Source organism: Pan paniscus, chromosome 22 (assembly GCF_029289425.2).
Source record: "Pan paniscus chromosome 22, NHGRI_mPanPan1-v2.0_pri, whole genome shotgun sequence".
Lineage (NCBI taxonomy): Eukaryota > Metazoa > Chordata > Mammalia > Primates > Hominidae > Pan > Pan paniscus.
Window position 1 is genome coordinate 9,708,771 of NC_073271.2, and position 14,398 is coordinate 9,723,168.

The window sequence follows — 14,398 nt, forward strand, 5'->3', positions numbered from 1 at the left end:
TATGGCTTATGTCTCATTGCTTCTATTGAACATAGCACAATTCAAGTATTAATACAGCACCTTTATAAAAGTTGTGAATCTCAGAAATGAACAAGCTTACCTCTCTAGTTATTTATTAAAAGTTACAAGTCACTTTTTTTTAACTTCCTAATAATCTTAGAGGGGTATATTTTGTGTTTTTGTTTGCTATATCTTTTATAAAGAGGATCCCTAATGATTTGAAAGTTAGAACCAATTTTCTGAAGGATTGAGCCACGCTCCTTGAACTTGTATGTTTGTGGGTGGCACACTATGTCTTTTGCAGACCCGGTACCTACCCCTTGGTCTAGAACATATTTTCCTCCACCTGCCTTTTAAGTTTTTATTTCAGCAGGGGTGGGTGGTTTGTGGTTGACCGAAAATAGAACGGGCTACAAAAGCCCTTCCTGTTTGATATTGAATCTGCTATTTGAGTCACCCTTACATTATGAACTGACTGTTAATTAACACATTTGGTAAGAGAATATCCTGATCTGCTTTGCATGTGAGGCTCTCCCAGTAATAAACAAAGAAGCATAATCAAACAAGATTTTAATTTCTCTATGCCCTGTTAGAAATTCAGATACAATTCAAGTCATCTTGGAAATTTTAAGTTGCATTCCGATGTCGTCTCTGTTCTGGCCATTGTGCAATGGGCCTTCAAATGTTGTAGTAGAGGCCAACTGATATTCCATTGTTATTCATTTATACACAGGTATATATATGGTGTGTGTACGCAAATATATATATAAATATTCATATATGTGTATATGTGTACATACATACATATGGAGGTAATACAAGTTTGCATTGTTTTTAAATTTTTTTTACCCAAATTAACAATGACTCTATTGCATATCTTTATTGGTTATATCACATTTATATAAATAAATTTATATCAGTGAGAATTTTCAAGTAAGTGGAATTTGAATTGGATTCAGGGTTTTATTTTTTTGAAATTTCCGATTAAAATTACTTGATTTTTAAAAATTTTATCTTAAAATATTCAAGTCCCATTTGTAAAAAAAAATAGAGGATAAAAATGAAGTGTGTCTTCATGAGTCACAAATTTTTATTTTACTGTAATAATTGTTAAAATAATATTTTTTCCATGAGGCATTTTATAATGCCCTCTTTATTTATTTTTTTGGTGATGTACTTTATTATTATTATTATACTTTAAGTTTTAGGGTACATGTGCACATTGTGCAGGTTAGTTACATATGTATACATGTGCCATGCTGGTGCACTGCACCCACAAACTCATCATCTAGCATTAGGAATATCTCCCAATGCTATCCCTCCCCCCTCCCTCCACCCCACAACAGTTCAGAGTGTGATGTTCCCCTTCCTGTGTCCATGTGTTCTCATTGTTCAATTCCCACCTATGAGTGAGAATATGCGGTGTTTGGTTTTTTGTTCTTGTGATAGTTTGCTGAGAATGATAATTTCCAATTTCATCCATGTCCCTACAAAGGACATGAACTCATCATTTTTTATGGCTGCATAGTATTCCATGGTGTATATATGCCACATTTTCTTAATCCAGTCTATCATTGTTGGACATTTGGGTTGGTTCCAAGTCTTTGCTATTGTGAATAATGCCACAATAAACATACGTGTGCATGTGTCTTTATAGCAGCATGATTTATAGTCCTTTGGGTATATACCCAGTAATGGGATGGCTGGGTCAAATGGCGTTTCTAGTTCTAGATCCCTGAGGAATCACCACACTGACTTCCACAATGGTTGAACTAGTTTACATTCCCACCAACAGTGTAAAAGTGTTCCTATTTCTCCACATCCTCTCCAGCACCTGTTGTTTCCTGACTTTTTAATGATTGCCATTCTAACTGGTGTGAGATGGTATCTCATTGTGGTTTTGATTTGCATTTCTCTGATGGCCAGTGATGGTGAGCATTTTTTCATGTGTTTTTTGGCTGCATAAATGTCTTCTTTTGAGAAGTGTCTGTTCATGTCCTTCCCCCACTTTTTGATGGGGTTGTTTGTCTTTTTCTTGTAAATTTGTTTGAGTTCATTGTAGATTCTGGATATTAGCCCTTTGTCAGATGAGTAGGTTGCGAAAATTTTCTCCCATTTTGTAGGTTGCCTGTTCACTCTGATGGTAGTTTCTTTTGCTGTGCAGAAGCTCTTTAGTTTAATTAGATCCCATTTGTCAATTTTGGCTTTTGTTGCCATTGCTTTTGGTGTTTTAGACATGAAGTCCTTGCCCATGCCTATGTTCTGAATGGTAATGCCTAGGCTTTCTTCTAGGGTTTTTATTGTTTTAGGTTGAACGTTTAAGTCTTTAATCCATCTTGAATTGATTTTTGTATAAGGTGTAAGGAAGGGATCCAGTTTCAGCTTTCTACATATGGCTAGCCAGTTTTCCCAGCACCATTTATTAAATAGGGAATCCTTTCCCCATTGCTTGTTTTTCTCAGGTTTGTCAAAGATCAGATAGTTGTAGATATGTGGCGTTATTTCTGAGGTCTCTGTTCTGTTCCGTTGATCTATATCTCTGTTTTGGTACCAGTACCATGCTGTTTTGGTTACTGTGGCCTTGTAGTATAGTTTGAAGTCAGGTAGTGTAATGCCTCCAGCTTTGTTCTTTTGGCTTAGGATTGACTTGGTGATGCGGGCTCTTTTTTGGTTCCATATGAACTTTAAAGTAGTTTTTTCCAATTCTGTGAAGAAAGTCATTGGTAGCTTGATGGGGATGGCATTGAATGTGTAAATTACCTTGGGCAGTATGGCCATTTTCACGATATTGATTCTTCCTACCCATGAGCATGGAATGTTCTTCCATTTGTTTGAATCCTCTTTTATTTCCTTGAGCAGTGGTTTTTAGTTCTCCTTGAAGAGGTCCTTCACATCCCTTGTAAGTTGGATTCTTAGGTATTTTATTCCCTTTGAAGCAATTGTGAATGGGAGTTCACTCATGATTTGGCTCTCTTTTTGTCTCTTGTTTATGTATAAGAATGCTTGTGATTTTTGTACATTGATTTTGTGTCCTGAGATATTGCTGAAGTTGCTTATCAGCTTAAGGAGATTTTGGGCTGAGACAATGGGATTTTCTAGATATACAATCATGTCATCTGCAAACAGGGACAATTTGACTTCCTCTTTTCCTAATTGAATACCCTTTATTTCCTTCTCCTGCCTAATTGCCCTGGCCAGAGCTTCCATCACTATATTGAATAGGAGTGGTGAGAGAGGTCATCCCTGTCTTGTGCCAGTTTTCAAAGGGAATGCTTCCAGTTTTTGCCCATTCAGCATGATATTGGCTGTGGGTTTGTCATAGATAGCTCTTATTATTTTGAAATACGTCCCATCAATACCTAATTTATTGAGAGTTTTTAGCATGAACGGTTGTTGAATTTTGTCAAAGGCCTTTTCTGCATCTATTGAGATAATCATGTGGTTTTTGTCTGGTTCTGTTTATATGCTGGATTGCATTTATTGATTTGCATATATTGAACCAGCCTTGCGTCCCAGGGATGAAGCCCACTTGATCATGGTGGATAAGCTTTTTGATGTGCTGCTGGATTTGTTTTGCCAGTATTTTATTGAGGATTTTTGCATCAATGTTCATCAAGGATATTGGCCTAAAATTATCTTTTTTGGTTGTGTCTCTACCCGTATATTGCCCTCTTTAAAGGCTCAAAATCTCAAATGCAGAAAGAATGACTTTTAAATATCCTACATATTTAAACCATTTATTTTATACAACAATCCCATAGATGCAAAACTACTACTAATAAACAAGTAACCTAAGCCGAATTAAATAAAAGTATACAAAGAAAAAATTAGCCGTCTGTGGTGGTGGATGCCTGTAATCCCAGCTACTCATGAGGCTGAGGCAGGAGATTTGCTTGAACTTGGGAGGTGGAGGTTGAAGTGAGCCGAGATCCCGCCACTGCACTCCAGCTTGGACCACAGAGCGAGACTGTCTCAAACAAAAAATAAAAGAAAAGAAAAGAAAAGAAAGAAATTATTTCTTTTACACTTGTTCTTCTGTGTTTAGTTTCGAAATTATCATCTTCATGCAAAGTATTTAGCACAGTGCCTGGCAGATAGAAAAAGTTAACTATTATTTATTTATTTATTTATTTGAGATGGAGTCTTGCTGTGTCTCCAGGCTGCAGTGCAGTGGCGCAACCTTGGCTCATTGCAACCTCTGCCTCCCGACTTCAAGCGATTCTCTTGTCTCAGCCTCCTGAGTAGCTAGGATTACAGGCATGCACCACCACGCCAAGCTAATTTTTTTTAATTTTATTTTTTAAGTAGAGATGGGGTTTCACCATATTGGCCAAAATGGTCTATGTCTCTTGACCTTCTGATCTGCCCACCTTGGCCTCCCAAGGTGCTGGGATTACAGGCGTGAGCCACTGCACCCAGCTGCTAGCTATTATTTCTAATCCTTTGCCATGCTCAGGTATAATCTTCTCAAATCCAGAAGTAATTTTATAACTTCAGCTAATTGCAGTGATAAATTATTGAAATATGTTCCTAAAGAAAATACACAAATGAAACCTTAAAAATACAAGGACTGGGCCAGGCACGGTGGCTCGCGCCGGTAATTCCAGTACTTTGGGAGGCCGAGCTGGGTGGATCACCTGAGGTCAGGATTTCAAGACAAGCCTAGCCAACATGGTGAAAGGTCGTCTCTACTAAAAATACAAAAATTAGCTGTGCATGGTGGTGGGCGCCTGTAATCCCAGCTACTCCGGAGGCTGAGGCAGGAAAATCGCTTGAACCTGGAGGCGGAGGTTGAAGTGAGGCTAGATCTCACTGCTGGACTGCAGCCTGGGGCAACAGAGCAAAAACTGTCTAAAAAAAAAAAAAAGGCTGGGCGCGGTGGCTCATGCCTGTGATCCCAGCACTTTGGGAGGCCAAGGCGGGCAGATCACGAGGTCAGGAGATGGAGACCATCCTGGCTAACACAGTGAAACCCCGTCTCTACTGAAGATGCAAAAAATTAGCGGGGCATGGTGGCGGATGCCTGTAGTCCCAGCTACTCAGGAAGCTGAGGCAGGAGAATGGTGTGTACCCGGGAGGCAGAGCTTGCAGTGAGCCGAGATCGCGCCACTTCCCTCCAGCCTGGGCGACAGAGGGAGACTCTGTCTCAAAAAAGAAAGAAAGAAAGAAAGAAAGAAAGAAAGAAAGAAAGAAAGATGGATGAAGGTATAGTAAATTATGAAAGAGAAAAAGAGAGAATAAGCATCTTCAACAAGAAAAATGAAAATAATAAAAACAATACAATTGCAAAACAATAACTCTTGTTAAAATATTTTACATGTCATATTGTAAATAAGACACCCCCGTGTATGCAGAAACGATTACATTAGTATAGGAAACAGCTGTGATTGTAGATATATAAACTAGAGAAATGCGAATCGGAAATAAGTTTATCAACTAGAAGAGAGAAGAAATTTTTATTTGAGTAAATCTACTGTCTACAATTTAAAAATACACAATGGTATTTCTTTCATTAAATAGCTTTATTTAAATATAAAATTAAAAGCTTATACATAGGCCAGAAGAAATATTGCTGGTTTATAATAAGGTTCATAGGAACTAAAACAGGGTAATTAGATAAGACGGTGTGTAAATAATTATGTTATTTTAGTAAAAATATCCAACACTGTACCTTTCAAATAAAAATATACATTTTAAAGGTCAACAAAAAGTTATTGTGCTTCAAATTTTAACATTTATCCTCCAAGTGAAATTACTATAAGAAGAAACAACTAACCTATAAATAAATAATCTACTTTTTGGAAAAGATAACAAACCTCTCTACACACAATATAATTAAGAAAGATAATAAGAAACATATATAATTTCAAGATTTTCAATTTTTTTTATTAAGCCAGAGAAGATAAATGAGTTAATCATTCATGTCAGTAAGTAAATACAGGATCAAAAAACATACCTAATGGAAGGAAATTAATAACAGAAAAGTAAAAATTATAATCTAGAAAATGAAAGATATAAATCGATTCATAAATGGATAAGACTTTTAAGACTTTTTTTGAAGAAATCATTTCAAACTAGAATAAGCAAGAGGAATAGATGAAAACAAAAAGGAAAACAGTGAAGGTGATATACACCTCCTCTTACTGAAAATTAATTTTAAAGAACTGCTTTGTAAACACTAAAACTCAGAGTCATCAATGTGTCTGGATATGGATTCATTTTTACTTCTTCTGCTCAGCACTTGTTTTATACTTTAAATTAGAGTCCTCAAGTCTTTCCTCTGCAATGGAAATTTTATGGCATCATGTAAAGTATACAAATAGTGAAGGCATTGCCAGTGTTTTCTTGTGTGTAAGTATTCTCTACCATTAGAATGGAAACATCATCAAAGTGGGCCCTTAGTGAGAGTTTGCTGAGTGGATGAATACTGTCCTTAAATATGGCTTCTCCATTCTCTTTGGACTCCTTTTGAAACTCCTATCATACATGTGTTGGGGACTTTCTTGACTGGTCTTTCTGACTTTTAAATACTTTTATCTGGATAAATTCATCATTATCTCCCAATTGACTAATTCTTTGTGTTTATTGCATTTACACTTATTTTTTATATAATTTTCATTTTTAGAGCTTTTATTTATTTTTTTCCTTTTTTGAGATGGAGTCGTGCTCTGTCAACCAGGCTGAAGTGCAGTGGCATGATCTCGGTTCACTGCAACCTCCTACTCCTGGGTTCAACTAACTCTCCTCCTGCCTCAGCCTCCTCTCCTGCTTCAACCTCCTGAGTGGCTGGAATTACAGGCATGCGCCACCACACTCGGATAATTTTCGAATTTTTAGTAGAGACGGGGTTTCATTATGTTGGTCAGCCTGGTCTAGAACTCCTGATATCATGATCCACCCGCCTCAGCCTACCAAAGTGCTGGGATTACAGGTGTGAGCCACCACGTCTGGCTGCTTTTAATTTTTTATATCAATCTTTACTTTGTTCTTTTTTGCCTGCTTTTTTTTCCCCCAGAGTCTTACTCTGTTGCCCCGGCCAGAGTGCAATGGCGTGATCTCTGCTCACTGCAATCCCCCAGGGTTCTATCAATTCTCTTACCTCAGCCTCTGGAGTAGCTGGGATTGCAGGCACCCGCCACCATTCCCAGCTATGGTTTCGCCATGTTGGCCAGGTTGGTCTTGAAGTCCTGACCTCAGGTTATCCACCCACCTTGGCCTCCCAAAGTGTTAAGATTACAGGCGTAAGCCACTACGCCTGGCCTTTTGCCTGTTTTTATTTATATTTTTTTCTTTACTTTTTTTTTCTTTCTTTTTTTTAGATGGAGTCTAGCTCTGTCGCCCAGGCTGGCGTGCAGTGGCACGATCTCAGCTCACTGCCAGCTCTGCCTCCCAGGTTCACGCTATTCTCCTGCCCCAGCCTCCCGAGTAGCTGGGACTACAGGTGCCCGCCACCATGCTGGGCTAATTTTTTTGTATTTTTAGTAGAGAGAGGGTTTCACTGTGTTAGCCAGGATGGTCTTCATCTCCTGACCTCGTGATCCACCCAACTCGTCCTCCCAAAGTGCTGGAATTACAGGAGTGAGCCACCACACTCGGCGTCTGTTTTTATTTTTAAGTCTTCTATTCTTTTTGATGAATTTTATTCTTTTTTTTTTTTTTGGCAGAGGCTCACTCTGTTGCCCAGGTTGGAGTATAGTGATGCCATCTTGGCTCACTACAAAGTCTGCCTCCTGGGGTCAAGCAATTCTGCCTCAGCTTCTTGAGTAGCTGGGATTACATGCACCCACCACCGTGCCCTGCTAATTTTTGAATTTTTAGTAGAGATGGGGTTTCACGGTGTTTGCCAGGCTGGTCTTGAACTCCCGACCTCAGATGATTTACCCATCTCAGCCTCCCAAGGTGCTGGGATTACAAGCGTGAGCCACCATGCCTGGCCCTGGATGTTTTCTTCTTAAAAAGCCAGTTGAGAATTCTAAGTGTACTCACTTAAAAGGAAAATTTAGTTTGCTATAATATTTCTCATATTTGCTGTGGTGAATTCATCTCTAGGAGGTTTCTTTGTATAATTATTTCATTATCTCTCTAATAGTTAATTCTCCACATGTTTTGTAATATTTTTGCACACTCACCTTGAATGAGAAGTTCTCTACATGTCATAGTCATATAACAAACAGAATTCACCCTCCTTCACCACTAATCACACTTCTGTATATTCAATAAAATGTGCATTTCTTCATGGCTACTCTTTGAATCATCTAAATGGAGACTCTTTATAGAAATATTGAATCATTAATCCTTCCAACTACTGTACTCCTTTCCAACATACTGTCTTACTGATTTTTCACTTTTTCCTATTTATATCCATTTTGTTCTACTAACCCATCTGTCATTGGCCTTCTTCTATAGCCAACTTCAAATTTCAGTTCACACTAGCTGTGAACAGCACTCAAATTGCTGCTGTATTCTTAAAATATAAATTTACTTCATAAAGCAAAAGTGAATTATATGCATGTTACAAAAAATATTCCTAGCAGAGATAAGATGGGATGGTATTTGCTGGGATGTGCAGCATCGTTTTTTCCAAATTAATTTCTCTCAGAATTCTCTCCTCCCTACTGCCAGGCAGAGCTCACCATTCACATGTCATGAATGACATTTTTAGTCATTTTTCATCTTATCTGATCATATGACTTGAATTAATGTTTAGATCTGCTAAGGGCAAACACCACCATGGAATTAAATTTGCAAGAGGGAAGAAGGAGGAAGCAGGAGAAGGTGGGTAGAGTCTTCAGACTAGGGTGCAGATCTTACACCTGTAGAGGGAAAGAGGGAAGGAAGGCTGATTGGGGTAGAAAGAGACTGCAGCATGGTTCCAAGAATGCTTTGGCCTAGGTCACTGCGGACTCCTTAAATTAAAGTTACTCATTGGAGACTCTCACAACTCACTGGAAACGTCCTCACATGCAATCCCCATGTAGCTCTATGACTGTTGGAAACATGACTGCTGCACAAGTGTAGAAGTGCTTCTAGAGACAGAGGGCTAAAGCCAGGCTGTCGCTGACTTATGCTGTCTGATTCAGGATACCTGCATTGCAAATTTCCTTGGTCATTAAAATCCATTACCCCCACCTCCTAACCCCACCACAGCACACACATATTTGTCCAAACAGGTTCTTCATACCAGCTCTTCCAAAATTCCCATGATCCTCTCTTTTCCAAGGGGAATCTTAGAAAAGGAAGGTTAATGAGACCAACTCTAGCCCATGCTATAGCAGTTGGTCTCAGAACTGCCTTTGAATGCCCAGTTGTGTGAGGGGGAGAGAAAGAGAGAGAGAGAGTATGGGAGTGGGGAGGGTGTGTGTGTGTGAGTGTGTGTGTGTGTGTGAGAGAGAGAGAAAGAGAGAAATTATCTCTGCTTCTTTTGCAGAAAAGTAGCCCTACCTCCTCCTGCTAATCAGGGTGTGTTCATCCTGCCCCAGTGGTGACGTATTTCTTGTCTTTTGGTTACTGGACCTAAGGAATCTAAAGCACCCAACAGATAACATTCTTTAAAGAGCAGGACTTGCCTGCCTTCCAGATCCCAGAGCTGCAGTGATGAGAAGCACAGGAAAACCTGAGAAGATTATTGGGAGCATTTGTAATTAGGGACATTCCTGTTTCTACCTCTGGTTTTCTGAACCTGTAGATTCTTCCTATGGAAGAAGAACTACTATATAAAGATCTGTGATAGAATATATATAAAAGATGGTGCCCCCTGCATTCAGAATGCCTCCTTTAGCATAGTGCCTCAGTTGCATCTTTAGAATGTTTCTCCAGGGCTCCATGAGTCTAGCTGCTTCTTGAAGAGTGTATGTAATACAAATAGTAGATTACATGGTCATGGACCCACTTCTGCCCATCCTTTGCTGTGAACAAAGAACCCTGGTCAGATGCTATACCATGTGGGATTTTATGCCTGTGGATCAGGAATTCTGGAAGCCTCAGAAAAGTGGTCCTGGCTCAGGCTCTGTGAACAGAAGTGCCAAACCCAGCCCTGGAATAAGGATATATCACTCTGAGGATGAAAAGGTGGTCATTCAAGGTCAAAAGACTTGCCATATAAGAGTCTCATTATTGATTTATGCTGTTGAAAAGTAGGACAGTCAGATGCAGCAGTAGTTAGATAAACCTTGATACATAGAAGTCCAGGCTGTGGGGCCCATATGTATCGTCCATCTCTGCCAACATGGTCATATGAGTGACTGCATATGTGTGACTGTTGTGCTTGTTGTGGGAAAGCCAATCTCCAAGGCTGGCAGCTTGTCAAGTCATTTTGTCTGATTGGTTATTGAGTGCCTCTTCTGTGCTGAGTCTTTCTTGTGAGTGTTAACGTGCAATACAAGATTCTTTACACTCCGTGCCTGCTCCTGCATGTCCACTCATATGCTTCTAACCCACCTTCCTTGTCTCAGATGTTTCAGTTCTTTTCTATCTAAGCCTCTGACCAGATGATTCACCCACTGACTACGGCAAAGACATCTGTTTATATTCCTGCCTTAGGCCATGTTTCTTCTATGTAAAGTAGATGGCCAGGGCCACTGCTCCCAGTGCTGCTAATAGGGAATATTTTAATTTCCTTCTGTCTTTCAGAGTCATTCTTGCATTGGGCTGCAATGCAACTACACCTTTAAACAGAGATTGCCCCTTTCTCCCTCCTTCAGATGGCCACAGGGACACAAATGCAGTCACAGGTGTGAGCTGAAGGAAGGTTGCTGGTGCAAACATGGTGGGTGACATGAGGATCTGGGTTACCTGCTATTCAACTTATCCACTTGCTCTCATCTTGCTTGGCCTTTGTCTCATATTTACTATTTCCACCTCATGATGAACTACTTCTTTTCCCTTCTGGTGTCATGACTTGGTGGTTCCAATAGAACTCAGCCTTCAAGAGGTAGCGCCAGAAGCATGGTAACTTATCAAGCACAGCATCTCTCCTAGGTCCAACGTATAATTCTCTGCTGTGGAAGGCATGGCTTTGTTTCAGAATCCCAGGAGCTGGTGTTGTAATTCTTTCACTGAGAATTGCCATGTGTGCCACACTGTGACCACCATTGACACCTGCAAGAATACAGGTCCTGCAAGATCATATGACCCAAGCTGCAGGGCTGTTCACAATGGAGCCTGGACATGCTGTGGAGCCCTGTCCTGCCCTGCACTCTTCAAACCCTGTGGTCTTCCTATCTCCCTGACTTGTCTTGTGGCTTACTTGTGTTATGTTGCTTAGGGTTTCTTGAGTTTTATGAGTTTGTATTTTTATAACTGTATAGATATAGATGGATATATATAAATATGGTCAAAGAGGAAGAGTAAGAGAGAAGAAAAAGAATTTTACAAAAGACTTTACTGGACATGTAGAAAAAAATATCAAACTCCACCTCTATTTCCAGCATTTTGGAAGGCCAAGGTGGGTGAATCAGAAGGTCAGGAGATCGAGACAATCCTGGCTAACATGGTGAAACTCCGTCTCTACTAAAAATATACAAAAAAATTAGCCAGGCGTGGTGGTGGGAGCCTGTAGTCCCAGCTACTCAGGAGGCTGAGGCAGGAGAATGGCGTGAACCCAGGAGGCAGAGCTTGCAGTGAGCTGAGATCTTGCCACTGCACTCCAGCCTGGGTGACAGAGCGAGAATCCATCTCCAAAAAAAAAAAAAAAAAAAAAAAATCAAACTCCATAGTGAGAAGTCAAACAACACAATAACAAAATGGGCAAGAGATTTGAGTAGACGACAATAACCAAAGATATATTAATGATTGATAAACACTGAAAAATGCATCATTAACCACCTGGGAATGGAATTTAAAAATCAAAATGCAATAACACTGCACAGAAACTATAATGGATCCAAAAAAATGTCAATTCTGAATGTTTGAGAGGACATACAACACCCTGAATTATCATATTTAGGTGGGAGTATAAAGTGGATAATCATTTTGGATTGCAGTTTGGCAGTTAAATATACACTTACAATTTGACCTAGAATATTCCATTCTTACTTACTCAAGAGAAATGAAAACATGTGCATACAAATGAACATAGCAGCTTTACTTGTAATAATCAAGGAATAGAAACATTTGTAAATGGTTCACCAACAGGCTAAAGGATAAACATATTGTAGTATTTCCATACAATAGAATAAAATAGAAAGAACCACTGATTTTGCAACATAGGTGATCCTAAAATATATTGAGAGAATGAAACAACTGTAGGCATATTATAAAAGTTTATTACTACAAAATTCTAGAAACCGAATTTATAGTGGTAGGTTGCAGATAAATGGCTGCTTGGAGCCAGAGGTTTTGGTAAGGAGTACAAAAGAACTTTTGAGGTGATAGACAGCTTCAATATCTTCATTGGTGGTAGCCACATAACTTTATATGTTTGTACTTAATTTGGATGTATTTTATTATATTGAAAGTAAACCTCAGTTAAGTTGACTTTTAAAATTTATTAGATTCTAAAACATTAATTTGCTTCCATCCATTATATTTATTCACAAATCCTACAATAGTATGTTTTGGGAGACCTGTAATAGACACAGTAACTGGCATATTCATAAAGGAAATTTCCTTATGTAGGATAGTTTTTAGGGGAAATGCCTGAAACAAAAAAATCTGCATCTGCTTATCATAATTCGCTGCATAAAAGATCTAAATGTGTAACTGGCAATCAGCTTTAGCTTTGATTATCTTTCATAGCAGCGTGGATCAATTATGTTTACCCAGTTGGCTATTTCTCCATGCTAAACTCATATTGCACACATGCCTCTGAAATTCCAGTCATGTAGAGTCTATAATGTATACCTATATTACACAATTTGTATACTTTTCCACTTTAAAGGGGGGATTTATACCTGCAAAGGGACTTGACCTACAACTATCATCCAATTCTGTTCCAAATTTTGGATACTATGACTCTATCCTGGAAATGATTCAGTAGTTTTGTTTCATTTGACTCTTCCTACAGACATAATGTGTTGAAGTAAACCTGTTTTTTATGTTTGGAAAGCAGCCTTTGGACGGGTGTTTTCTAGCTTTTGGAAAACATGTACTCGAAGCAGAAGTAACTAGTTGTTGAGGGAATAGAACCACAGCATTTCTGACCTAGGCAAATTGAAACCTTGTCATCCTTGATGACAAACATGACATGACACATGATTGCCTTTTTCAGGGAGTTCTTAGGTAAAATATTTTATCCCCAACTAGTTGGTATCATTCAAATCAAATTTTATAATTTTACTCTGTATTAGGATGCAGTTTTATAATGTCCAAAGCATCTTTACGCATATCTTTTCTCAAATAAATCCTACAGCAACTGTGTGACATACTCAAAGGTGAGAATATTATCCCCATTTTACAACCGAGCAAGCAGACTTCAAGATTTGTTAACTTTTTAGAGCTGAAGTTTAGTCCACTATTTTATGTTATCAACCTTTGATTTGCTGTGCTATACCTACCAATTTAGAAAAGAATTTACCCAAGATTGTAACATATAATACAATTAATTTATTTTTTTTTCTCTCCGCTTGAAAACAGAAACAGTGGTGATTATGGAGTATGTACTGATTATTTTGCTGGGAAAAGTTGATGTCACTAAATTTATAAATTGAACTGAACTGATAACCTCAGTTACTTTGCCAAAATTCCTTCTTTTAATATTACATAAACTGTAGAATGCAGAAGGGTACTTTTAATTTCTAATTATTTAAGTAGAGAAAGACTCAACACTTCCTTTTAGGCTCACACATAAAATTTCTGGCTGATACATCACCAGCGATTGTGTTTCAGCATGTATGTAAATGCAGCTTTCTGAATAGGCAAACTTACAGGAAATATGGAATATCATTGTATTTACATACAGCAGTATCTCAGACATCATTCCAAAAACTAAAGGACAATGAGGAAATATTTCCAAAAGCCATATTACAGTGCTTTGGGGGAGGTGAAAGAGAGAATGCTGCAATATGTTTTCCTGTTTGACTGACTCAAGCTACATTCTAGGAGATATTTTAAAAAGTGAATAAAATCTCTTTGTCATAGTCAAAAGATGTAAGGCAAACCACAATTATCCAAGGAAATCTGAAATGAATATTACTAAATACAACCTTCTGGATTTGGTTTTACTTACCTAGTATGTTGACTATGTCTGCTTATGGTTTTCTTACTTATGCCTACCTACACCATCTTTTAATTAAATGTTCCGTTAAAATTTCTAAGTGCAGAATTTCCTTTGCTTGACACAAACACTTTGTTCTACTGTGAATCAACTGCTGGGGCTTTCTATTGTATGGATGTCTACAAAGGGATGTGCTGTAACTCAAGTATAAGCAGATGGTTCTTTCATTGTTGTAAATCAAATTGG